Source organism: Lissotriton helveticus, chromosome 1_2, assembly GCF_964261635.1.
Source record: "Lissotriton helveticus chromosome 1_2, aLisHel1.1, whole genome shotgun sequence".
Classification (NCBI taxonomy): domain Eukaryota; kingdom Metazoa; phylum Chordata; class Amphibia; order Caudata; family Salamandridae; genus Lissotriton; species Lissotriton helveticus.
The window spans coordinates 338,790,840-338,813,629 of record NC_136058.1 but is presented as its reverse complement, the minus strand read 5'-3'; the positions used below and the strand labels follow the sequence as shown (position 1 = coordinate 338,813,629).

At 38.4% G+C, this 22,790-nt stretch overlaps 38 non-coding genes across 38 annotated transcripts; all 38 read right to left on the bottom strand.

The window, feature by feature from the left end:
• Positions 1-1,601: 1,601 nt before the first annotated feature.
• On the bottom strand, positions 1,602-1,674 carry TRNAK-CUU (transfer RNA lysine (anticodon CUU)). Its single transcript has one exon. It is a non-coding gene; the product is annotated as a tRNA-Lys (tRNA).
• Positions 1,675-2,443: 769 nt separating this feature from the next.
• On the bottom strand, positions 2,444-2,516 carry TRNAK-CUU (transfer RNA lysine (anticodon CUU)). The gene has a single exon. It is a non-coding gene; the product is annotated as a tRNA-Lys (tRNA).
• Positions 2,517-4,128: 1,612 nt separating this feature from the next.
• TRNAK-CUU (transfer RNA lysine (anticodon CUU)) lies at positions 4,129-4,201 on the bottom strand. Its single transcript has one exon. It is a non-coding gene; the product is annotated as a tRNA-Lys (tRNA).
• Positions 4,202-4,553: 352 nt separating this feature from the next.
• TRNAA-AGC (transfer RNA alanine (anticodon AGC)) lies at positions 4,554-4,626 on the bottom strand. Its single transcript has one exon. It is a non-coding gene; the product is annotated as a tRNA-Ala (tRNA).
• Positions 4,627-4,971: 345 nt separating this feature from the next.
• On the bottom strand, positions 4,972-5,044 carry TRNAK-CUU (transfer RNA lysine (anticodon CUU)). Its single transcript has one exon. It is a non-coding gene; the product is annotated as a tRNA-Lys (tRNA).
• Positions 5,045-5,396: 352 nt separating this feature from the next.
• Positions 5,397-5,469, bottom strand: TRNAA-AGC (transfer RNA alanine (anticodon AGC)). The gene has a single exon. It is a non-coding gene; the product is annotated as a tRNA-Ala (tRNA).
• Positions 5,470-5,814: 345 nt separating this feature from the next.
• TRNAK-CUU (transfer RNA lysine (anticodon CUU)) lies at positions 5,815-5,887 on the bottom strand. Its single transcript has one exon. It is a non-coding gene; the product is annotated as a tRNA-Lys (tRNA).
• A 352-nt stretch (positions 5,888-6,239) lies between these two features.
• TRNAA-AGC (transfer RNA alanine (anticodon AGC)) lies at positions 6,240-6,312 on the bottom strand. The gene has a single exon. It is a non-coding gene; the product is annotated as a tRNA-Ala (tRNA).
• Positions 6,313-6,657: 345 nt separating this feature from the next.
• TRNAK-CUU (transfer RNA lysine (anticodon CUU)) lies at positions 6,658-6,730 on the bottom strand. The gene has a single exon. It is a non-coding gene; the product is annotated as a tRNA-Lys (tRNA).
• A 352-nt stretch (positions 6,731-7,082) lies between these two features.
• On the bottom strand, positions 7,083-7,155 carry TRNAA-AGC (transfer RNA alanine (anticodon AGC)). Its single transcript has one exon. It is a non-coding gene; the product is annotated as a tRNA-Ala (tRNA).
• A 345-nt stretch (positions 7,156-7,500) lies between these two features.
• On the bottom strand, positions 7,501-7,573 carry TRNAK-CUU (transfer RNA lysine (anticodon CUU)). The gene has a single exon. It is a non-coding gene; the product is annotated as a tRNA-Lys (tRNA).
• Positions 7,574-7,925: 352 nt separating this feature from the next.
• TRNAA-AGC (transfer RNA alanine (anticodon AGC)) lies at positions 7,926-7,998 on the bottom strand. The gene has a single exon. It is a non-coding gene; the product is annotated as a tRNA-Ala (tRNA).
• Positions 7,999-8,768: 770 nt separating this feature from the next.
• Positions 8,769-8,841, bottom strand: TRNAA-AGC (transfer RNA alanine (anticodon AGC)). The gene has a single exon. It is a non-coding gene; the product is annotated as a tRNA-Ala (tRNA).
• A 345-nt stretch (positions 8,842-9,186) lies between these two features.
• Positions 9,187-9,259, bottom strand: TRNAK-CUU (transfer RNA lysine (anticodon CUU)). The gene has a single exon. It is a non-coding gene; the product is annotated as a tRNA-Lys (tRNA).
• A 352-nt stretch (positions 9,260-9,611) lies between these two features.
• On the bottom strand, positions 9,612-9,684 carry TRNAA-AGC (transfer RNA alanine (anticodon AGC)). The gene has a single exon. It is a non-coding gene; the product is annotated as a tRNA-Ala (tRNA).
• A 345-nt stretch (positions 9,685-10,029) lies between these two features.
• TRNAK-CUU (transfer RNA lysine (anticodon CUU)) lies at positions 10,030-10,102 on the bottom strand. The gene has a single exon. It is a non-coding gene; the product is annotated as a tRNA-Lys (tRNA).
• A 352-nt stretch (positions 10,103-10,454) lies between these two features.
• Positions 10,455-10,527, bottom strand: TRNAA-AGC (transfer RNA alanine (anticodon AGC)). Its single transcript has one exon. It is a non-coding gene; the product is annotated as a tRNA-Ala (tRNA).
• Positions 10,528-10,872: 345 nt separating this feature from the next.
• TRNAK-CUU (transfer RNA lysine (anticodon CUU)) lies at positions 10,873-10,945 on the bottom strand. Its single transcript has one exon. It is a non-coding gene; the product is annotated as a tRNA-Lys (tRNA).
• Positions 10,946-11,297: 352 nt separating this feature from the next.
• TRNAA-AGC (transfer RNA alanine (anticodon AGC)) lies at positions 11,298-11,370 on the bottom strand. Its single transcript has one exon. It is a non-coding gene; the product is annotated as a tRNA-Ala (tRNA).
• Positions 11,371-11,715: 345 nt separating this feature from the next.
• On the bottom strand, positions 11,716-11,788 carry TRNAK-CUU (transfer RNA lysine (anticodon CUU)). The gene has a single exon. It is a non-coding gene; the product is annotated as a tRNA-Lys (tRNA).
• Positions 11,789-12,140: 352 nt separating this feature from the next.
• Positions 12,141-12,213, bottom strand: TRNAA-AGC (transfer RNA alanine (anticodon AGC)). The gene has a single exon. It is a non-coding gene; the product is annotated as a tRNA-Ala (tRNA).
• Positions 12,214-12,983: 770 nt separating this feature from the next.
• Positions 12,984-13,056, bottom strand: TRNAA-AGC (transfer RNA alanine (anticodon AGC)). Its single transcript has one exon. It is a non-coding gene; the product is annotated as a tRNA-Ala (tRNA).
• Positions 13,057-13,401: 345 nt separating this feature from the next.
• Positions 13,402-13,474, bottom strand: TRNAK-CUU (transfer RNA lysine (anticodon CUU)). Its single transcript has one exon. It is a non-coding gene; the product is annotated as a tRNA-Lys (tRNA).
• A 352-nt stretch (positions 13,475-13,826) lies between these two features.
• TRNAA-AGC (transfer RNA alanine (anticodon AGC)) lies at positions 13,827-13,899 on the bottom strand. Its single transcript has one exon. It is a non-coding gene; the product is annotated as a tRNA-Ala (tRNA).
• Positions 13,900-14,244: 345 nt separating this feature from the next.
• Positions 14,245-14,317, bottom strand: TRNAK-CUU (transfer RNA lysine (anticodon CUU)). Its single transcript has one exon. It is a non-coding gene; the product is annotated as a tRNA-Lys (tRNA).
• A 352-nt stretch (positions 14,318-14,669) lies between these two features.
• On the bottom strand, positions 14,670-14,742 carry TRNAA-AGC (transfer RNA alanine (anticodon AGC)). Its single transcript has one exon. It is a non-coding gene; the product is annotated as a tRNA-Ala (tRNA).
• A 345-nt stretch (positions 14,743-15,087) lies between these two features.
• On the bottom strand, positions 15,088-15,160 carry TRNAK-CUU (transfer RNA lysine (anticodon CUU)). The gene has a single exon. It is a non-coding gene; the product is annotated as a tRNA-Lys (tRNA).
• Positions 15,161-16,354: 1,194 nt separating this feature from the next.
• On the bottom strand, positions 16,355-16,427 carry TRNAA-AGC (transfer RNA alanine (anticodon AGC)). The gene has a single exon. It is a non-coding gene; the product is annotated as a tRNA-Ala (tRNA).
• Positions 16,428-16,771: 344 nt separating this feature from the next.
• Positions 16,772-16,844, bottom strand: TRNAK-CUU (transfer RNA lysine (anticodon CUU)). The gene has a single exon. It is a non-coding gene; the product is annotated as a tRNA-Lys (tRNA).
• A 1,194-nt stretch (positions 16,845-18,038) lies between these two features.
• Positions 18,039-18,111, bottom strand: TRNAA-AGC (transfer RNA alanine (anticodon AGC)). The gene has a single exon. It is a non-coding gene; the product is annotated as a tRNA-Ala (tRNA).
• A 769-nt stretch (positions 18,112-18,880) lies between these two features.
• On the bottom strand, positions 18,881-18,953 carry TRNAA-AGC (transfer RNA alanine (anticodon AGC)). Its single transcript has one exon. It is a non-coding gene; the product is annotated as a tRNA-Ala (tRNA).
• Positions 18,954-19,297: 344 nt separating this feature from the next.
• Positions 19,298-19,370, bottom strand: TRNAK-CUU (transfer RNA lysine (anticodon CUU)). The gene has a single exon. It is a non-coding gene; the product is annotated as a tRNA-Lys (tRNA).
• A 352-nt stretch (positions 19,371-19,722) lies between these two features.
• Positions 19,723-19,795, bottom strand: TRNAA-AGC (transfer RNA alanine (anticodon AGC)). Its single transcript has one exon. It is a non-coding gene; the product is annotated as a tRNA-Ala (tRNA).
• Positions 19,796-20,140: 345 nt separating this feature from the next.
• On the bottom strand, positions 20,141-20,213 carry TRNAK-CUU (transfer RNA lysine (anticodon CUU)). The gene has a single exon. It is a non-coding gene; the product is annotated as a tRNA-Lys (tRNA).
• A 352-nt stretch (positions 20,214-20,565) lies between these two features.
• Positions 20,566-20,638, bottom strand: TRNAA-AGC (transfer RNA alanine (anticodon AGC)). The gene has a single exon. It is a non-coding gene; the product is annotated as a tRNA-Ala (tRNA).
• Positions 20,639-20,983: 345 nt separating this feature from the next.
• Positions 20,984-21,056, bottom strand: TRNAK-CUU (transfer RNA lysine (anticodon CUU)). The gene has a single exon. It is a non-coding gene; the product is annotated as a tRNA-Lys (tRNA).
• Positions 21,057-21,409: 353 nt separating this feature from the next.
• TRNAA-AGC (transfer RNA alanine (anticodon AGC)) lies at positions 21,410-21,482 on the bottom strand. Its single transcript has one exon. It is a non-coding gene; the product is annotated as a tRNA-Ala (tRNA).
• Positions 21,483-21,827: 345 nt separating this feature from the next.
• Positions 21,828-21,900, bottom strand: TRNAK-CUU (transfer RNA lysine (anticodon CUU)). The gene has a single exon. It is a non-coding gene; the product is annotated as a tRNA-Lys (tRNA).
• Between the last annotated feature and the right edge of the window lie 890 nt (positions 21,901-22,790).

Sequence of the window (22,790 nt, the reverse complement as noted above, 5' to 3'; positions counted from 1 at the left end):
AGTAGTATGCAAACTGATCGTTTTTCATTAAGAAAACCAGTTCCTAGATATTCCTCAACTCTCGTTTTTCAAGGAACTTATCATTTATAGATCCCTCAGTGGACAGAGTGTCAAGTAAAATGAGACAAAATTGAAATGGAAGTTGTGGAAATGTCATTGTGAGATTGCATAAGAACTCAAATTGCTCTCACAAGCTAACAAATACCTAAATCCTTTTGATAAAACCCCTTTAGTTGTTATGATGTGACCATATATGAAAGCCATCTGTGATTTATCTGTTCTTACTATGCAACAAGCTTGGCAATGACAAGTTAAAAATAAAATGTATGTACATTTTAGAATGGAGAATGCGGGTATCGATCCCGCTACCTCTCACATGCTAAGCAAGCGCTCTACCATTTGAGCTAATTCCCCTGTTTGCTCTCCTCAGAATAACATTTCAAAAGTAATGTTAATGCCTTCCACACTTTATTTGAAGTCAAATTGCCCATTACATGAGTGTTCAGTTCACTCCTAACTGATGCCTTACCTCCACTTAGGGGATGTTTTACAGTTCAGGTTGGCCTGTTTAGTACTTGAATAGGAGTAATATCGCTGTATGTTAATCTAGACTAATGCCCTACCTAATCTTGAAGTTACATTTCCCACCAATGGGAAACCAAAGATATACAATTTTTGGGAGTTATTGCATGCCTAATGCAAGATTAATTGCCATATTATGAGAGCCAATGAAATAATCCTGCAAAAATTACTCGTTTTCACCCAACGTGGGCCTCGAACCCACGACCCTGAGATTAAGAGTCTCGTGCTCTACCGACTGAGCTAGCCGGGCTCCCTCTTTAAAGTAGTATGCAAACTGATCGTTTTTCATTAAGAAAACCAGTTCCTGGATATTCCTCAACTCTTGTTTTTCAAGGAACTTATCATTTATAGATCCCTCAGTGGACAGAGTGTCAAGTAAAATGAGACAAAATTGAAATGGAAGTTGTGGAAATGTCATTGTGAGATTGCATAAGAACTCAAATTGCTCTCACAAGCTAACGAATACCTAAACCCTTTTGATAAAACCCGTTTAGTTGTTATGATGTGACCATATATGAAAGCCATCTGTGATTTATCTGTTCTTACTATGCAACAAGCTTGGCAATGACAAGTTAAAAATAAAATGTATGTACATTTTAGAATGGAGAATGCGGGCATCGATCCCGCTACCTGTCGCATGCTAAGCGAGCGCTCTACCATTTGAGCTAATTCCCCTGTGTGCTCCGTCAGAATAACATTTCAAAAGTAATGTTAATGACTACCACACTTTATTTGACGTCAAATTGCCCATTACATGAGTGTTCAGTTCACTCCTAACTGATGCCTTACCTCCACTTAGGGGATGTTTTACAGTTCAGGTTGGCCTGTTTAGTACTTGAATAGGAGTAATATCGCTGTATGTTAATCTAGACTAATGCCCTACCTAATCTTGAAGTTACATTTCCCACCAATGGGAAACCAAAGATATACAATTTTTGGGAGTTATTGCATGTCTAATGCAAGATTAATTGCCATATTATGAGATCCAATGCAATAATCATGCAAAAATTACTTGTTTTCGCCCAACGTGGGGCTCGAACCCACGACCCTGAGATTAAGAGTTTCATGCTCTACCGACTGAGCTAGCCAGGCTCCCTCTTTAAAGTAGTATGCAAACTGATCGTTTTTCATTAAGAAAACCAGTTCCTAGATATTCCTCAACTCTCGTTTTTCAAGGAACTTATCATTTATAGATCCCTCAGTGGACAGAGTGTCAAGTAAAATGAGACAAAATTGAAATGGAAGTTGTGGAAATGTCATTGTGAGATTGCATAAGAACTCAAATTGCTCTCACAAGCTAACAAATACCTAAACCCTTTTGATAAAACCCGTTTAGTTGTTATGATGTGACCATATATGAAAGCCATCTGTGATTTATCTGTTCTTACTATGCAACAAGCTTGGCAATGACAAGTTAAAAATAAAATGTATGTACATTTTAGAATGGAGAATGCGGGCATCGATCCTGCTACCTGTCGCATGCTAAGCGAGCGCTCTACCATTTGAGCTAATTCCCCTGTGTGCTCCCTCATAATAACATTTCAAAAGTAATGTTAATGCCTACCACACTTTATTTGACGTCAAATTGCCCATTACATGAGTGTTCAGTTCACTCTTAACTGATGCCTTACCTCCACTTAGGGGATGTTTTACAGTTCAGGTTGGCCTGTTTAGTACTTGAATAGGAGTAATATCGCTGTATGTTAATCTAGACTAATGCCCTACCTAATCTTGAAGTTACATTTCCCACCAATGGGAAACCAAAGATATACAATTTTTGGGAGTTATTGCATGTCTAATGCAAGATTAATTGCCATATTATGAGAGCCAATGAAATAATCCTGCAAAAATTACTCGTTTTCACCCAACGTGGGGCTCGAACCCACGACCCTGAGATTAAGAGTCTCATGCTCTACCGACTGAGCTAGCCGGGCTCCCTCTTTAAAGTAGTATGCAAACTGATCGTTTTTCATTAAGAAAACCAGTTCCTGGATATTCCTCAACTCTCGTTTTTCAAGGAACTTATCATTTATAGATCCCTCAGTGGACAGAGTGTCAAGTAAAATGAGACAAAATTGAAATGGAAGTTGTGGAAATGTCATTGTGAGATTGCATAAGAACTCAAATTGCTCTCACAAGCTAACGAATACCTAAACCCTTTTGATAAAACCACTTTAGTTGTTATGATGTGACCATATATGAAAGCCATCTGTGATTTATCTGATCTTACTATGCAACAAGCTTGGCAATGACAAGTTAAAAATAAAATGTATGTACATTTTAGAATGGAGAATGCGGGCATCGATCCCGCTACCTCGCGCATGCTAAGCGAGCGCTCTACCATTTGAGCTAATTCCCCTGTGTGCTCCCTCAGAATAACATTTCAAAAGTAATGCTAATGCCTACCACACTTTATTTGACGTCAAATTGCCCATTACATGAGTGTTCAGTTCACTCCTAACTGATGCCTTACCTCCACTTAGGGGATGTTTTACAGTTCAGGTTGGCCTGTTTAGCACTTGAATAGGAGTAATATCGCTGTATGTTAATCTAGACTAATGCCCTACCTAATCTTGAAGTTACATTTCCCACCAATGGGAAACCAAAGATATACAATTTTTGGGAGTTATTGCATGTCTAATGCAAGATTAATTGCCATATTATGAGATCCAATGCAATAATCCTGCAAAAATTACTTTTTTTCGCCCAACGTGGGGCTCGAACGAACGACCCTGAGATTAAGAGTTTCATGCTCTACCGACTGAGCTAGCCAGGCTCCCTCTTTAAAGTAGTATGCAAACTGATCGTTTTTCATTAAGAAAACCAGTTCCTGGATATTCCTCAACTCTCGTTTTTCAAGGAACTTATCATTTATAGATCCCTCAGTGGACAGAGTGTCAAGTAAAATGAGACAAAATTGAAATGGAAGTTGTGGAAATGTCATTGTGAGATTGCATAAGAACTCAAATTGCTCTCACAAGCTAACGAATACCTAAATCCTTTTGATAAAACCCCTTTAGTTGTTATGATGTGACCATATATGAAAGCCATCTGTGATTTATCTGTTCTTACTATGCAACAAGCTTGGCAATGACAAGTTAAAAATAAAATGTATGTACATTTTAGAATGGAGAATGCGGGTATCGATCCCGCTACCTCTCGCATGCTAAGCAAGCGCTCTACCATTTGAGCTAAGTCCCCTGTTTGCTCACCTCAGAATAACATTTCAAAAGTAATGTTAATGCCTTCCACACTTTATTTGAAGTCAAATTGCCCATTACATGAGTGTTCAGTTCACTCCTAACTGATGCCTTACCTCCACTTAGGGGATGTTTTACAGTTCAGGTTGGCCTGTTTAGTACTTGAATAGGAGTAATATCGCTGTATGTTAATCTAGACTAATGCCCTACCTAATCTTGAAGTTACATTTCCCACCAATGGGAAACCAAAGATATAAATTTTTGGGGAGTTATTGCATGTCTAATGCAAGATTAATTGCCATATTATGAGATCCAATGCAATAATCCTGCAAAAATTACTTGTTTTCGCCCAACGTGGGGCTCGAACCCACGACCCTGAGATTAAGAGTTTCATGCTCTACCGACTGAGCTAGCCAGGCTCCCTCTTTAAAGTAGTATGCAAACTGATCGTTTTTCATTAAGAAAACCAGTTCCTGGATATTCCTCAACTCTCGTTTTTCAAGGAACTTATCATTTATAGATCCCTCAGTGGACAGAGTGTCAAGTAAAATGAGACAAAATTGAAATGGAAGTTGTGGAAATGTCATTGTGAGATTGCATAAGAACTCAAATTGCTCTCACAAGCTAACAAATACCTAAATCCTTTTGATAAAACCCCTTTAGTTGTTATGATGTGACCATATATGAAAGCCATCTGTGATTTATCTGTTCTTACTATGCAACAAGCTTGGCAATGACAAGTTAAAAATATAATGTATGTACATTTTAGAATGGAGAATGCGGGTATCGATCCCGCTACCTCTCGCATGCTAAGCAAGCGCTCTACCATTTGAGCTAATTCCCCTGTTTGCTCTCCTCAGAATAACATTTCAAAAGTAATGTTAATGCCTTCCACACTTTATTTGAAGTCAAATTGCCCATTACATGAGTGTTCAGTTCACTCCTAACTGATGCCTTACCTCCACTTAGGGGATGTTTTACAGTTCAGGTTGGCCTGTTTAGTACTTGAATAGGAGTAATATCGCTGTATGTTAATCTAGACTAATGCCCTACCTAATCTTGAAGTTACATTTCCCACCAATGGGAAACCAAAGATATACAATTTTTGGGAGTTATTGCATGCCTAATGCAAGATTAATTGCCATATTATGAGAGCCAATGAAATAATCCTGCAAAAATTACTTGTTTTCGCCCAACGTGGGGCTCGAACCCACGACCCTGAGATTAAGAGTCTCATGCTCTACCGACAGAGCTAGCCGGGCTCCCTCTTTAAAGTAGTATGCAAACTGATCGTTTTTCATTAAGAAAACCAGTTCCTGGATATTCCTCAACTCTTGTTTTTCAAGGAACTTATCATTTATAGATCCCTCAGTGGACAGAGTGTCAAGTAAAATGAGACAAAATTGAAATGGAAGTTGTGGAAATGTCATTGTGAGATTGCATAAGAACTCAAATTGCTCTCACAAGCTAACAAATACCTAAATCCTTTTGATAAAACCCCTTTAGTTGTTATGATGTGACCATATATGAAAGCCATCTGTGATTTATCTGTTCTTACTATGCAACAAGCTTGGCAATGACAAGTTAAAAATATAATGTATGTACATTTTAGAATGGAGAATGCGGGTATCGATCCCGCTACCTCTCGCATGCTAAGCAAGCGCTCTACCATTTGAGCTAATTCCCCTGTTTGCTCTCCTCAGAATAACATTTCAAAAGTAATGTTAATGCCTTCCACACTTTATTTGAAGTCAAATTGCCCATTACATGAGTGTTCAGTTCACTCCTAACTGATGCCTTACCTCCACTTAGGGGATGTTTTACAGTTCAGGTTGGCCTGTTTAGTACTTGAATAGGAGTAATATCGCTGTATGTTAATCTAGACTAATGCCCTACCTAATCTTGAAGTTACATTTCCCACCAATGGGAAACCAAAGATATACAATTTTTGGGAGTTATTGCATGTCTAATGCAAGATTAATTGCCATATTATGAGATCCAATGCAATAATCCTGCAAAAATTACTTGTTTTCGCCCAACGTGGGGCTCGAACCCACGACCCTGAGATTAAGAGTTTCATGCTCTACCGACTGAGCTAGCCAGGCTCCCTCTTTAAAGTAGTATGCAAACTGATCGTTTTTCATTAAGAAAACCAGTTCCTGGATATTCCTCAACTCTCGTTTTTCAAGGAACTTATCATTTATAGATCCCTCAGTGGACAGAGTGTCAAGTAAAATGAGACAAAATTGAAATGGAAGTTGTGGAAATGTCATTGTGAGATTGCATAAGAACTCAAATTGCTCTCACAAGCTAACAAATACCTAAATCCTTTTGATAAAACCCCTTTAGTTGTTATGATGTGACCATATATGAAAGCCATCTGTGATTTATCTGTTCTTACTATGCAACAAGCTTGGCAATGACAAGTTAAAAATATAATGTATGTACATTTTAGAATGGAGAATGCGGGTATCGATCCCGCTACCTCTCGCATGCTAAGCAAGCGCTCTACCATTTGAGCTAATTCCCCTGTTTGCTCTCCTCAGAATAACATTTCAAAAGTAATGTTAATGCCTTCCACACTTTACTTCAAGTCAAATTGCCCATTACATGAGTGTTCAGTTCACTCCTAACTGATGCCTTACCTCCACTTAGGGGATGTTTTACAGTTCAGGTTGGCCTGTTTAGTACTTGAATAGGAGTAATATCGCTGTATGTTAATCTAGACTAATGCCCTACCTAATCTTGAAGTTACATTTCCCACCAATGGGAAACCAAAGATATACAATTTTTGGGAGTTATTGCATGTCTAATGCAAGATTAATTGCCATATTATGAGATCCAATGCAATAATCCTGCAAAAAGTACTCGTTTTCGCCCAACGTGGGGCTCGAACCCACGACCCTGAGATTAAGAGTCTCATGCTCTACCGACTGAGCTAGCCGGGCTCCCTCTTTAAAGTAGTATGCAAACTGATCATTTTTCATTAAGAAAACCAGTTCCTGGATATTCCTCAACTCTTGTTTTTCAAGGAACTTATCATTTATAGATCCCTCAGTGGACAGAGTGTCAAGTAAAATGAGACAAAATTGAAATGGAAGTTGTGGAAATGTCATTGTGAGATTGCATAAGAACTCAAATTGCTCTCACAAGCTAACGAATACCTAAATCCTTTTGATAAAACCCCTTTAGTTGTTATGATGTGACCATATATGAAAGCCATCTGTGATTTATCTGTTCTTACTATGCAACAAGCTTGGCAATGACAAGTTAAAAATAAAATGTATGTACATTTTAGAATGGAGAATGCGGGTATCGATCCCGCTACCTCTCGCATGCTAAGCAAGCGCTCTACCATTTGAGCTAATTCCCCTGTTTGCTCTCCTCAGAATAACATTTCAAAAGTAATGTTAATGCCTTCCACACTTTATTTGAAGTCAAATTGCCCATTACTTGAGTGTTCAGTTCACTCCTAACTGATGCCTTACCTCCACTTAGGGGATGTTTTACAGTTCAGGTTGGCCTGTTTAGTACTTGAATAGGAGTAATATCGCTGTATGTTAATCTAGACTAATGCCCTACCTAATCTTGAAGTTACATTTCCCACCAATGGGAAACCAAAGATATAAATTTTTTGGGAGTTATTGCATGTCTAATGCAAGATTAATTGCCATATTATGAGATCCAATGCAATAATCGTGCAAAAATTACTTGTTTTCGCCCAACGTGGGGCTCGAACCCACGACCCTGAGATTAAGAGTTTCATGCTCTACCGACTGAGCTAGCCAGGCTCCCTCTTTAAAGTAGTATGCAAACTGATCGTTTTTCATTAAGAAAACCAGTTCCTGGATATTCCTCAACTCTCGTTTTTCAAGGAACTTATCATTTATAGATCCCTCAGTGGACAGAGTGTCAAGTAAAATGAGACAAAATTGAAATGGAAGTTGTGGAAATGTCATTGTGAGATTGCATAAGAACTCAAATTGCTCTCACAAGCTAACAAATACCTAAATCCTTTTGATAAAACCCCTTTAGTTGTTATGATGTGACCATATATGAAAGCCATCTGTGATTTATCTGTTCTTACTATGCAACAAGCTTGGCAATGACAAGTTAAAAATATAATGTATGTACATTTTAGAATGGAGAATGCGGGTATCGATCCCGCTACCTCTCGCATGCTAAGCAAGCGCTCTACCATTTGAGCTAATTCCCCTGTTTGCTCTCCTCAGAATACCATTTCAAAAGTAATGTTAATGCCTTCCACACTTTATTTGAAGTCAAATTGCCCATTACATGAGTGTTCAGTTCACTCCTAACTGATGCCTTACCTCCACTTAGGGGATGTTTTACAGTTCAGGTTGGCCTGTTTAGTACTTGAATAGGAGTAATATCGCTGTATGTTAATCTAGACTAATGCCCTACCTAATCTTGAAGTTACATTTCCCACCAATGGGAAACCAAAGATATACATTTTTTGGGAGTTATTGCATGTCTAATGCAAGATTAATTGCCATATTATGAGATCCAATGCAATAATCGTGCAAAAATTACTTGTTTTCGCCCAACGTGGGGCTCGAACCCACGACCCTTAGATTAAGAGTTTCATGCTCTAACGACTGAGCTAGCCAGGCTCCCTCTTTAAAGTAGTATGCAAACTGATCGTTTTTCATTAAGAAAACCAGTTCCTGGATATTCCTCAACTCTCGTTTTTCAAGGAACTTATCATTTATAGATCCCTCAGTGGACAGAGTGTCAAGTAAAATGAGACAAAATTGAAATGGAAGTTGTGGAAATGTCATTGTGAGATTGCATAAGAACTCAAATTGCTCTCACAAGCTAACAAATACCTAAATCCTTTTGATAAAACCCCTTTAGTTGTTATGATGTGACCATATATGAAAGCCATCTGTGATTTATCTGTTCTTACTATGCAACAAGCTTGGCAATGACAAGTTAAAAATATAATGTATGTACATTTTAGAATGGAGAATGCGGGTATCGATCCCGCTACCTCTCGCATGCTAAGCAAGCGCTCTACCATTTGAGCTAATTCCCCTGTTTTCTCTCCTCAGAATAACATTTCAAAAGTAATGTTAATGCCTTCCACACTTTATTTGAAGTCAAATTGCCCATTACATGAGTGTTCAGTTCACTCCTAACTGATGCCTTACCTCCACTTAGGGGATGTTTTACAGTTCAGGTTGGCCTGTTTAGTACTTGAATAGGAGTAATATCGCTGTATGTTAATCTAGACTAATGCCCTACCTAATCTTGAAGTTACATTTCCCACCAATGGGAAACCAAAGATATACAATTTTTGGGAGTTATTGCATGCCTAATGCAAGATTAATTGCCATATTATGAGAGCCAATGAAATAATCCTGCAAAAATTACTCGTTTTCACCCAACATGGGGCTCGAACCCACGACCCTGAGATTAAGAGTCTCATGCTCTACCGACTGAGCTAGCCGGGCTCCCTCTTTAAAGTAGTATGCAAACTGATCGTTTTTCATTAAGAAAACCAGTTCCTGGATATTCCTCAACTCTCGTTTTTCAAGGAACTTATCATTTATAGATCCCTCAGTGGACAGAGTGTCAAGTAAAATGAGACAAAATTGAAATGGAAGTTGTGGAAATGTCATTGTGAGATTGCATAAGAACTCAAATTGCTCTCACAAGCTAACGAATACCTAAATCCTTTTGATAAAACCCCTTTAGTTGTTATGATGTGACCATATATGAAAGCCATCTGTGATTTATCTGTTCTTACTATGCAACAATCTTGGCAATGACAAGTTAAAAATAAAATGTATATACATTTTAGAATGGAGAATGCGGGTATCGATCCCGCTACCTCTCGCATGCTAAGCAAGCGCTCTACCATTTGAGCTAATTCCCCTGTTTGCTCTCCTCAGAATAACATTTCAAAAGTAATGTTAATGCCTTCCACACTTTATTTGAAGTCAAATTGCCCATTACATGAGTGTTCAGTTCACTCCTAACTGATGCCTTACCTCCACTTAGGGGATGTTTTACAGTTCAGGTTGGCCTGTTTAGTACTTGAATAGGAGTAATATCGCTGTATGTTAATCTAGACTAATGCCCTACCTAATCTTGAAGTTACATTTCCCACCAATGGGAAACCAAAGATATAAATTTTTTGGGAGTTATTGCATGTCTAATGCAAGATTAATTGCCATATTATGAGATCCAATGCAATAATCCTGCAAAAATTACTTGTTTTCGCCCAACGTGGGGCTCGAACCCACGACCCTGAGATTAAGAGTTTCATGCTCTACCAACTGAGCTAGCCAGGCTCCCTCTTTAAAGTAGTATGCAAACTGATCGTTTTTCATTAAGAAAACCAGTTCCTGGATATTCCTCAACTCTCGTTTTTCAAGGAACTTATCATTTATAGATCCCTCAGTGGACAGAGTGTCAAGTAAAATGAGACAAAATTGAAATGGAAGTTGTGGAAATGTCATTGTGAGATTGCATAAGAACTCAAATTGCTCTCACAAGCTAACAAATACCTAAATCCTTTTGATAAAACCCCTTTAGTTGTTATGATGTGACCATATATGAAAGCCATCTGTGATTTATCTGTTCTTACTATGCAACAAGCTTGGCAATGACAAGTTAAAAATATAATGTATGTACATTTTAGAATGGAGAATGCGGGTATCGATCCCGCTACCTCTCGCATGCTAAGCAAGCGCTCTACCATTTGAGCTAATTCCCCTGTTTGCTCTCCTCAGAATAACATTTCAAAAGTAATGTTGATGCCTTCCACACTTTATTTGAAGTCAAATTGCCCATTACATGAGTGTTCAGTTCACTCCTAACTGATGCCTTACCTCCACTTAGGGGATGTTTTACAGTTCAGGTTGGCCTGTTTAGTACTTGAATAGGAGTAATATCGCTGTATGTTAATCTAGACTAATGCCCTACCTAATCTTGAAGTTACATTTCCCACCAATGGGAAACCAAAGATATACAATTTTTGGGAGTTATTGCATGTCTAATGCAAGATTAATTGCCATATTATGAGATCCAATGCAATAATCCTGCAAAAAGTACTCGTTTTCGCCCAACGTGGGGCTCGAACCCACGACCCTGAGATTAAGAGTCTCATGCTCTACCGACTGAGCTAGCCGGGCTCCCTCTTTAAAGTAGTATGCAAACTGATCATTTTTCATTAAGAAAACCAGTTCCTGGATATTCCTCAACTCTTGTTTTTCAAGGAACTTATCATTTATAGATCCCTCAGTGGACAGAGTGTCAAGTAAAATGAGACAAAATTGAAATGGAAGTTGTGGAAATGTCATTGTGAGATTGCATAAGAACTCAAATTGCTCTCACAAGCTAACGAATACCTAAATCCTTTTGATAAAACCCCTTTAGTTGTTATGATGTGACCATATATGAAAGCCATCTGTGATTTATCTGTTCTTACTATGCAACAAGCTTGGCAATGACAAGTTAAAAATAAAATGTATGTACATTTTAGAATGGAGAATGCGGGTATCGATCCCGCTACCTCTCGCATGCTAAGCAAGCGCTCTACCATTTGAGCTAATTCCCCTGTTTGCTCTCCTCAGAATAACATTTCAAAAGTAATGTTAATGCCTTCCACACTTTATTTGAAGTCAAATTGCCCATTACTTGAGTGTTCAGTTCACTCCTAACTGATGCCTTACCTCCACTTAGGGGATGTTTTACAGTTCAGGTTGGCCTGTTTAGTACTTGAATAGGAGTAATATCGCTGTATGTTAATCTAGACTAATGCCCTACCTAATCTTGAAGTTACATTTCCCACCAATGGGAAACCAAAGATATAAATTTTTTGGGAGTTATTGCATGTCTAATGCAAGATTAATTGCCATATTATGAGATCCAATGCAATAATCGTGCAAAAATTACTTGTTTTCGCCCAACGTGGGGCTCGAACCCACGACCCTGAGATTAAGAGTTTCATGCTCTACCGACTGAGCTAGCCAGGCTCCCTCTTTAAAGTAGTATGCAAACTGATCGTTTTTCATTAAGAAAACCAGTTCCTGGATATTCCTCAACTCTCGTTTTTCAAGGAACTTATCATTTATAGATCCCTCAGTGGACAGAGTGTCAAGTAAAATGAGACAAAATTGAAATGGAAGTTGTGGAAATGTCATTGTGAGATTGCATAAGAACTCAAATTGCTCTCACAAGCTAACAAATACCTAAATCCTTTTGATAAAACCCCTTTAGTTGTTATGATGTGACCATATATGAAAGCCATCTGTGATTTATCTGTTCTTACTATGCAACAAGCTTGGCAATGACAAGTTAAAAATATAATGTATGTACATTTTAGAATGGAGAATGCGGGTATCGATCCCGCTACCTCTCGCATGCTAAGCAAGCGCTCTACCATTTGAGCTAATTCCCCTGTTTGCTCTCCTCAGAATAACATTTCAAAAGTAATGTTAATGCCTTCCACACTTTATTTGAAGTCAAATTGCCCATTACATGAGTGTTCAGTTCACTCCTAACTGATGCCTTACCTCCACTTAGGGGATGTTTTACAGTTCAGGTTGGCCTGTTTAGTACTTGAATAGGAGTAATATCGCTGTATGTTAATCTAGACTAATGCCCTACCTAATCTTGAAGTTACATTTCCCACCAATGGGAAACCAAAGATATACATTTTTTGGGAGTTATTGCATGTCTAATGCAAGATTAATTGCCATATTATGAGATCCAATGCAATAATCGTGCAAAAATTACTTGTTTTCGCCCAACGTGGGGCTCGAACCCACGACCCTTAGATTAAGAGTTTCATGCTCTAACGACTGAGCTAGCCAGGCTCCCTCTTTAAAGTAGTATGCAAACTGATCGTTTTTCATTAAGAAAACCAGTTCCTGGATATTCCTCAACTCTCGTTTTTCAAGGAACTTATCATTTATAGATCCCTCAGTGGACAGAGTGTCAAGTAAAATGAGACAAAATTGAAATGGAAGTTGTGGAAATGTCATTGTGAGATTGCATAAGAACTCAAATTGCTCTCACAAGCTAACAAATACCTAAATCCTTTTGATAAAACCCCTTTAGTTGTTATGATGTGACCATATATGAAAGCCATCTGTGATTTATCTGTTCTTACTATGCAACAAGCTTGGCAATGACAAGTTAAAAATATAATGTATGTACATTTTAGAATGGAGAATGCGGGTATCGATCCCGCTACCTCTCGCATGCTAAGCAAGCGCTCTACCATTTGAGCTAATTCCCCTGTTTTCTCTCCTCAGAATAACATTTCAAAAGTAATGTTAATGCCTTCCACACTTTATTTGAAGTCAAATTGCCCATTACATGAGTGTTCAGTTCACTCCTAACTGATGCCTTACCTCCACTTAGGGGATGTTTTACAGTTCAGGTTGGCCTGTTTAGTACTTGAATAGGAGTAATATCGCTGTATGTTAATCTAGACTAATGCCCTACCTAATCTTGAAGTTACATTTCCCACCAATGGGAAACCAAAGATATACAATTTTTGGGAGTTATTGCATGCCTAATGCAAGATTAATTGCCATATTATGAGAGCCAATGAAATAATCCTGCAAAAATTACTCGTTTTCACCCAACATGGGGCTCGAACCCACGACCCTGAGATTAAGAGTCTCATGCTCTACCGACTGAGCTAGCCGGGCTCCCTCTTTAAAGTAGTATGCAAACTGATCGTTTTTCATTAAGAAAACCAGTTCCTGGATATTCCTCAACTCTCGTTTTTCAAGGAACTTATCATTTATAGATCCCTCAGTGGACAGAGTGTCAAGTAAAATGAGACAAAATTGAAATGGAAGTTGTGGAAATGTCATTGTGAGATTGCATAAGAACTCAAATTGCTCTCACAAGCTAACGAATACCTAAATCCTTTTGATAAAACCCCTTTAGTTGTTATGATGTGACCATATATGAAAGCCATCTGTGATTTATCTGTTCTTACTATGCAACAATCTTGGCAATGACAAGTTAAAAATAAAATGTATATACATTTTAGAATGGAGAATGCGGGTATCGATCCCGCTACCTCTCGCATGCTAAGCAAGCGCTCTACCATTTGAGCTAATTCCCCTGTTTGCTCTCCTCAGAATAACATTTCAAAAGTAATGTTAATGCCTTCCACACTTTATTTGAAGTCAAATTGCCCATTACATGAGTGTTCAGTTCACTCCTAACTGATGCCTTACCTCCACTTAGGGGATGTTTTACAGTTCAGGTTGGCCTGTTTAGTACTTGAATAGGAGTAATATCGCTGTATGTTAATCTAGACTAATGCCCTACCTAATCTTGAAGTTACATTTCCCACCAATGGGAAACCAAAGATATAAATTTTTTGGGAGTTATTGCATGTCTAATGCAAGATTAATTGCCATATTATGAGATCCAATGCAATAATCCTGCAAAAATTACTTGTTTTCGCCCAACGTGGGGCTCGAACCCACGACCCTGAGATTAAGAGTTTCATGCTCTACCAACTGAGCTAGCCAGGCTCCCTCTTTAAAGTAGTATGCAAACTGATCGTTTTTCATTAAGAAAACCAGTTCCTGGATATTCCTCAACTCTCGTTTTTCAAGGAACTTATCATTTATAGATCCCTCAGTGGACAGAGTGTCAAGTAAAATGAGACAAAATTGAAATGGAAGTTGTGGAAATGTCATTGTGAGATTGCATAAGAACTCAAATTGCTCTCACAAGCTAACAAATACCTAAATCCTTTTGATAAAACCCCTTTAGTTGTTATGATGTGACCATATATGAAAGCCATCTGTGATTTATCTGTTCTTACTATGCAACAAGCTTGGCAATGACAAGTTAAAAATATAATGTATGTACATTTTAGAATGGAGAATGCGGGTATCGATCCCGCTACCTCTCGCATGCTAAGCAAGCGCTCTACCATTTGAGCTAATTCCCCTGTTTGCTCTCCTCAGAATAACATTTCAAAAGTAATGTTGATGCCTTCCACACTTTATTTGAAGTCAAATTGCCCATTACATGAGTGTTCAGTTCACTCCTAACTGATGCCTTACCTCCACTTAGGGGATGTTTTACAGTTCAGGTTGGCCTGTTTAGTACTTGAATAGGAGTAATATCGCTGTATGTTAATCTAGACTAATGCCCTACCTAATCTTGAAGTTACATTTCCCACCAATGGGAAACCAAAGATATACAATTTTTGGGAGTTATTGCATGTCTAATGCAAGATTAATTGCCATATTATGAGATCCAATGCAATAATCCTGCAAAAATTACTCGTTTTCGCCCAACGTGGGGCTCGAACCCACGACCCTGAGATTAAGAGTCTCATGCTCTACCGACTGAGCTAGCCGGGCTCCCTCTTTAAAGTAGTATGCAAACTGATCGTTTTTCATTATGAAAACCAGTTCCTGGATATTCCTCAACTCTCGTTTTTCAAGGAACTTATCATTTATAGATCCCTCAGTGGACAGAGTGTCAAGTAAAATGAGACAAAATTGAAATGGAAGTTGTGGAAATATCATTGTGAGATTGCATAAGAACTCAAATTGCTCTCACAAGCTAACGAATACCTAAACCCTTTTGATAAAACCACTTTAGTTGTTATGATGTGACCATATATGAAAGCCATCTGTGATTTATCTGTTCTTACTATGCAACAAGCTTGGCAATGACAAGTTAAAAATAAAATGTATGTAAACTTTAGAATGTAGAATGCGGGCATCGATCCCGCTACCTCTCGCATGCTAAGCGAGCGCTCTACCATTTGAGCTAATTCCCCTGTGTGCTCCCTCAGAATAACATTTCAAAAGTAATGTTAATGACTACCACACTTTATTTGACGTCAAATTGCCCATTACATGAGTGTTCAGTTCACTCCTAACTGATGCCTTACCTCCACTTAGGGGATGTTTTACAGTTCAGGTTGGCCTGTTTAGTACTTGAATAGGAGTAATATCGCTGTATGTTAATCTAGATTAATGCCCTACTTAATCTTGAAGTTACATTTCCCACCAATGGGAAACCAAAGATATACAATTTTTGGGAGTTATTGCATGTCTAATGCAAGATTAATTGCCATATTATGAGATCCAATGCAATAATCCTGCAAAAATTACTTGTTTTCGCCCAACGTGGGGCTCAAACCCACAACCCTGAGATTAAGAATTTCATGCTCTACCGACTGAGCTAGCCGGGCTCCCTCTTTAAAGTAGTATGCAAACTGATCGTTTTTCATTAAGAAAACCTGTTCCTGGATATTCCTCAACTCTCGTTTTTCAAGGAACTTATCATTTATAGATCCCTCAGTGGACAGAGTGTCAAGTAAAATGAGACAAAATTGAAATGGAAGTTGTGGAAATGTCATTGTGAGATTGCATAAGAACTCAAATTGCTCTCACAAGCTAACGAATACCTAAACCCTTTTGATAAAACCCCTTTAGTTGTTATGATGTGACCATATATGAAAGCCATCTGTGATTTATCTGTTCTTACTATGCAACAAGCTTGGCAATGACAAGTTAAAAATAAAATGTATGTACATTTTAGAATGGAGAATGCGGGCATCGATCCCGCTACCTCTCGCATGCTAAGCGAGCGCTCTACCATTTGAGCTAATTCCCCTGTGTGCTCCCTCAGAATAACATTTCAAAAGTAATGTTAATGCCTACCACACTTTATTTGACGTCAAATTGCCCATTACATGAGTGTTCAGTTCACTCCTAACTGATGCCTTACCTCCACTTAGGGGATGTTTTACAGTTCAGGTTGGCCTGTTTAGTACTTGAATAGGAGTAATATCGCTGTATGTTAATCTAGACTAATGCCCTACCTAATCTTGAAGTTACATTTCCCACCAATGGGAAACCAAAGATATACAATTTTTGGGAGTTATTGCATGTCTAATGCAAGATTAATTGCCATATTATGAGATCCAATGCAATAATCCTGCAAAAATTACTCGTTTTCGCCCAACGTGGGGCTCGAACCCACGACCCTGAGATTAAGAGTCTCATGCTCTACCGACTGAGCTAGCCGGGCTCCCTCTTTAAAGTAGTATGCAAACTGATCGTTTTTCATTATGAAAACCAGTTCCTGGATATTCCTCAACTCTCGTTTTTCAAGGAACTTATCATTTATAGATCCCTCAGTGGACAGAGTGTCAAGTAAAATGAGACAAAATTGAAATGGAAGTTGTGGAAATATCATTGTGAGATTGCATAAGAACTCAAATTGCTCTCACAAGCTAACGAATACCTAAACCCTTTTGATAAAACCACTTTAGTTGTTATGATGTCACCATATATGAAAGCCATCTGTGATTTATCTGTTCTTACTATGCAACAAGCTTGGCAATGACAAGTTAAAAATAAAATGTATGTAAACTTTAGAATGTAGAATGCGGGCATCGATCCCGCTACCTCTCGCATGCTAAGCGAGCGCTCTACCATTTGAGCTAATTCCCCTGTGTGCTCCCTCAGAATAACATTTCAAAAGTAATGTTAATGACTACCACACTTTATTTGACGTCAAATTGCCCATTACATGAGTGTTCAGTTCACTCCTAACTGATGCCTTACCTCCACTTAGGGGATGTTTTACAGTTCAGGTTGGCCTGTTTAGTACTTGAATAGGAGTAATATCGCTGTATGTTAATCTAGACTAATGCCCTACTTAATCTTGAAGTTACATTTCCCACCAATGGGAAACCAAAGATATACAATTTTTGGGAGTTATTGCATGTCTAATGCAAGATTAATTGCCATATTATGAGATCCAATGCAATAATCCTGCAAAAATTACTTGTTTTCGCCCAACGTGGGGCTCAAACCCACGACCCTGAGATTAAGAATTTCATGCTCTACCGACTGAGCTAGCCGGGCTCCCTCTTTAAAGTAGTATGCAAACTGTTCGTTTTTCATTAAGAAAACCTGTTCCTGGATATTCCTCAACTCTCGTTTTTCAAGGAACTTATCATTTATAGATCCCTCAGTGGACAGAGTGTCAAGTAAAATGAGACAAAATTGAAATGGAAGTTGTGGAAATGTCATTGTGAGATTGCATAAGAACTCAAATTGCTCTCACAAGCTAACGAATACCTAAACCCTTTTGATAAAACCCCTTTAGTTGTTATGATGTGACCATATATGAAAGCCATCTGTGATTTATCTGTTCTTACTATGCAACAAGCTTGGCAATGACAAGTTAAAAATAAAATGTATGTACATTTTAGAATGGAGAATGCGGGCATCGATCCCGCTACCTCTCGCATGCTAAGCGAGCGCTCTACCATTTGAGCTAATTCCCCTGTGTGCTCCCTCAGAATAACATTTCAAAAGTAATGTTAATGCCTACCACACTTTATTTGACGTCAAATTGCCCATTACATGAGTGTTCAGTTCACTCCTAACTGATGCCTTACCTCCACTTAGGGGATGTTTTACAGTTCAGGTTGGCCTGTTTAGTACTTGAATAGGAGTAATATCGCTGTATGTTAATCTAGACTAATGCCCTACCTAATCTTGAAGTTACATTTCCCACCAATGGGAAACCAAAGATATTCAATTTTTGGGAGTTATTGCATGTCTAATGCAAGATTAATTGCCATATTATGAGATCCAATGCAATAATCCTGCAAAAATTACTTGTTTTCGCCCAACGTGGGGCTCAAACCCACGACCCTGAGATTAAGAGTTTCATGCTCTACCGACTGAGCTAGCCGGGCTCCCTCTTTAAAGTAGTATGCAAACTGATCGTTTTTCATTAAGAAAACCAGTTCCTGGATATTCCTCAACTCTCGTTTTTCAAGGAACTTATCATTTATAGATCCATCAGTGGACAGAGTGTCAAGTAAAATGAGACAAAATTAAAATGGAAGTTGTGGAAATGTCATTGTGAGATTGCATAAGAACTCAAATTGCTCTCACAAGCTAACGAATACCTAAACCCTTTTGATAAAACCACTTTAGTTGTTATGATGTGACCATATATGAAAGCCATCTGTGATTTATCTGTTCTTACTATGCAACAAGCTTGGCAATGATAAGTTAAAAATAAAATGTATGTACATTTTAGAATGGAGAATGCGGGCATCGATCCCGCTACCTCTCGCATGCTAAGCGAGCGCTCTACCATTTGAGCTAATTCCCCTGTGTGCTCCCTCAGAATAACATTTCAAAAGTAATGCTAATGCCTACCACACTTTATTTGACGTCAAATTGCCCATTACATGAGTGTTCAGTTCACTCCTAACTGATGCCTTACCTCCACTTAGGGGATGTTTTACAGTTCAGGTTGGCCTGTTTAGTACTTGAATAGGAGTAATATCGCTGTATGTTAATCTAGACTAATGCCCTACCTAATCTTGAAGTTACATTTCCCACCAATGGGAAACCAAAGATATAAATTTTTTGGGAGTTATTGCATGTCTAATGCAAGATTAATTGCCATATTATGAGATCCAATGCAATAATCCTGCAAAAATTACTTGTTTTCGCCCAACGTGGGGCTCGAACCCACGACCCTGAGATTAAGAGTTTCATGCTCTACCGACTGAGCTAGCCAGGCTCCCTCTTTAAAGTAGTATGCAAACTGATCGTTTTTCATTAAGAAAACCAGTTCCTGGATATTCCTCAACTCTCGTTTTTCAAGGAACTTATCATTTATAGATCCCTCAGTGGACAGAGTGTCAAGTAAAATGAGACAAAATTGAAATGGAAGTTGTGGAAATGTCATTGTGAGATTGCATAAGAACTCAAATTGCTCTCACAAGCTAACAAATACCTAAATCCTTTTGATAAAACCCCTTTAGTTGTTATGATGTGACCATATATGAAAGCCATCTGTGATTTATCTGTTCTTACTATGCAACAAGCTTGGCAATGACAAGTTAAAAATATAATGTATGTACATTTTAGAATGGAGAATGCGGGTATCGATCCCGCTACCTCTCGCATGCTAAGCAAGCGCTCTACCATTTGAGCTAATTCCCCTGTTTGCTCTCCTCAGAATAACATTTCAAAAGTAATGTTAATGCCTTCCACACTTTATTTGAAGTCAAATTGCCCATTACATGAGTGTTCAGTTCACTCCTAACTGATGCCTTACCTCCACTTAGGGGATGTTTTACAGTTCAGGTTGGCCTGTTTAGTACTTGAATAGGAGTAATATCGCTGTATGTTAATCTAGACTAATGCCCTACCTAATCTTGAAGTTACATTTCCCACCAATGGGAAACCAAAGATATACAATTTTTGGGAGTTATTGCATGCCTAATGCAAGATTAATTGCCATATTATGAGAGCCAATGAAATAATCCTGCAAAAATTACTCGTTTTCACCCAACATGGGGCTCGAACCCACGACCCTGAGATTAAGAGTCTCATGCTCTACCGACTGAGCTAGCCGGGCTCCCTCTTTAAAGTAGTATGCAAACTGATCGTTTTTCATTAAGAAAACCAGTTCCTGGATATTCCTCAACTCTCGTTTTTCAAGGAACTTATCATTTATAGATCCCTCAGTGGACAGAGTGTCAAGTAAAATGAGACAAAATTGAAATGGAAGTTGTGGAAATGTCATTGTGAGATTGCATAAGAACTCAAATTGCTCTCACAAGCTAACGAATACCTAAATCCTTTTGATAAAACCCCTTTAGTTGTTATGATGTGACCATATATGAAAGCCATCTGTGATTTATCTGTTCTTACTATGCAACAAGCTTGGCAATGACAAGTTAAAAATAAAATGTATATACATTTTAGAATGGAGAATGCGGGTATCGATCCCGCTACCTCTCGCATGCTAAGCAAGCGCTCTACCATTTGAGCTAATTCCCCTGTTTGCTCTCCTCCGAATAACATTTCAAAAGTAATGTTAATGCCTTCCACACTTTATTTGAAGTCAAATTGCCCATTACATGAGTGTTCAGTTCACTCCTAACTGATGCCTTACCTCCACTTAGGGGATGTTTTACAGTTCAGGTTGGCCTGTTTAGTACTTGAATAGGAGTAATATCGCTGTATGTTAATCTAGACTAATGCCCTACCTAATCTTGAAGTTACATTTCCCACCAATGGGAAACCAAAGATATAAATTTTTTGGGAGTTATTGCATGTCTAATGCAAGATTAATTGCCATATTATGAGATCCAATGCAATAATCCTGCAAAAATTACTTGTTTTCGCCCAACGTGGGGCTCGAACCCACGACCCTGAGATTAAGAGTTTCATGCTCTACCAACTGAGCTAGCCAGGCTCCCTCTTTAAAGTAGTATGCAAACTGATCGTTTTTCATTAAGAAAACCAGTTCCTGGATATTCCTCAACTCTCGTTTTTCAAGGAACTTATCATTTATAGATCCCTCAGTGGACAGAGTGTCAAGTAAAATGAGACAAAATTGAAATGGAAGTTGTGGAAATGTCATTGTGAGATTGCATAAGAACTCAAACTTGCTCTCACAAGCTAACAAATACCTAAATCCTTTTGATAAAACCCCTTTAGTTGTTATGATGTGACCATATATGAAAGCCATCTGTGATTTATCTGTTCTTACTATGCAACAAGCTTGGCAATGACAAGTTAAAAATATAATGTATGTACATTTTAGAATGGAGAATGCGGGTATCGATCCCGCTACCTCTCGCATGCTAAGCAAGCGCTCTACCATTTGAGCTAATTCCCCTGTTTGCTCTCCTCAGAATAACATTTCAAAAGTAATGTTGATGCCTTCCACACTTTATTTGAAGTCAAATTGCCCATTACATGAGTGTTCAGTTCACTCCTAACTGATGCCTTACCTCCACTTAGGGGATGTTTTACAGTTCAGGTTGGCCTGTTTAGTACTTGAATAGGAGTAATATCGCTGTATGTTAATCTAGACTAATGCCCTACCTAATCTTGAAGTTACATTTCCCACCAATGGGAAACCAAAGATATACAATTTTTGGGAGTTATTGCATGTCTAATGCAAGATTAATTGCCATATTATGAGATCCAATGCAATAATCCTGCAAAAATTACTCGTTTTCGCCCAACGTGGGGCTCGAACCCACGACCCTGAGATTAAGAGTCTCATGCTCTACCGACTGAGCTAGCCGGGCTCCCTCTTTAAAGTAGTATGCAAACTGATCGTTTTTCATTATGAAAACCAGTTCCTGGATATTCCTCAACTCTCGTTTTTCAAGGAACTTATCATTTATAGATCCCTCAGTGGACAGAGTGTCAAGTAAAATGAGACAAAATTGAAATGGAAGTTGTGGAAATATCATTGTGAGATTGCATAAGAACTCAAATTGCTCTCACAAGCTAACGAATACCTAAACCCTTTTGATAAAACCACTTTAGTTGTTATGATGTGACCATATATGAAAGCCATCTGTGATTTATCTGTTCTTACTATGCAACAAGCTTGGCAATGACAAGTTAAAAATAAAATGTATGTAAACTTTAGAATGTAGAATGCGGGCATCGATCCCGCTACCTCTCGCATGCTAAGCGAGCGCTCTACCATTTGAGCTAATTCCCCTGTGTGCTCCCTCAGAATAACATTTCAAAAGTAATGTTAATGACTACCACACTTTATTTGACGTCAAATTGCCCATTACATGAGTGTTCAGTTCACTCCTAACTGATGCCTTACCTCCACTTAGGGGATGTTTTACAGTTCAGGTTGGCCTGTTTAGTACTTGAATAGGAGTAATATCGCTGTATGTTAATCTAGACTAATGCCCTACTTAATCTTGAAGTTACATTTCCCACCAATGGGAAACCAAAGATATACAATTTTTGGGAGTTATTGCATGTCTAATGCAAGATTAATTGCCATATTATGAGATCCAATGCAATAATCCTGCAAAAATTACTTGTTTTCGCCCAACGTGGGGCTCAAACCCACAACCCTGAGATTAAGAATTTCATGCTCTACCGACTGAGCTAGCCGGGCTCCCTCTTTAAAGTAGTATGCAAACTGATCGTTTTTCATTAAGAAAAC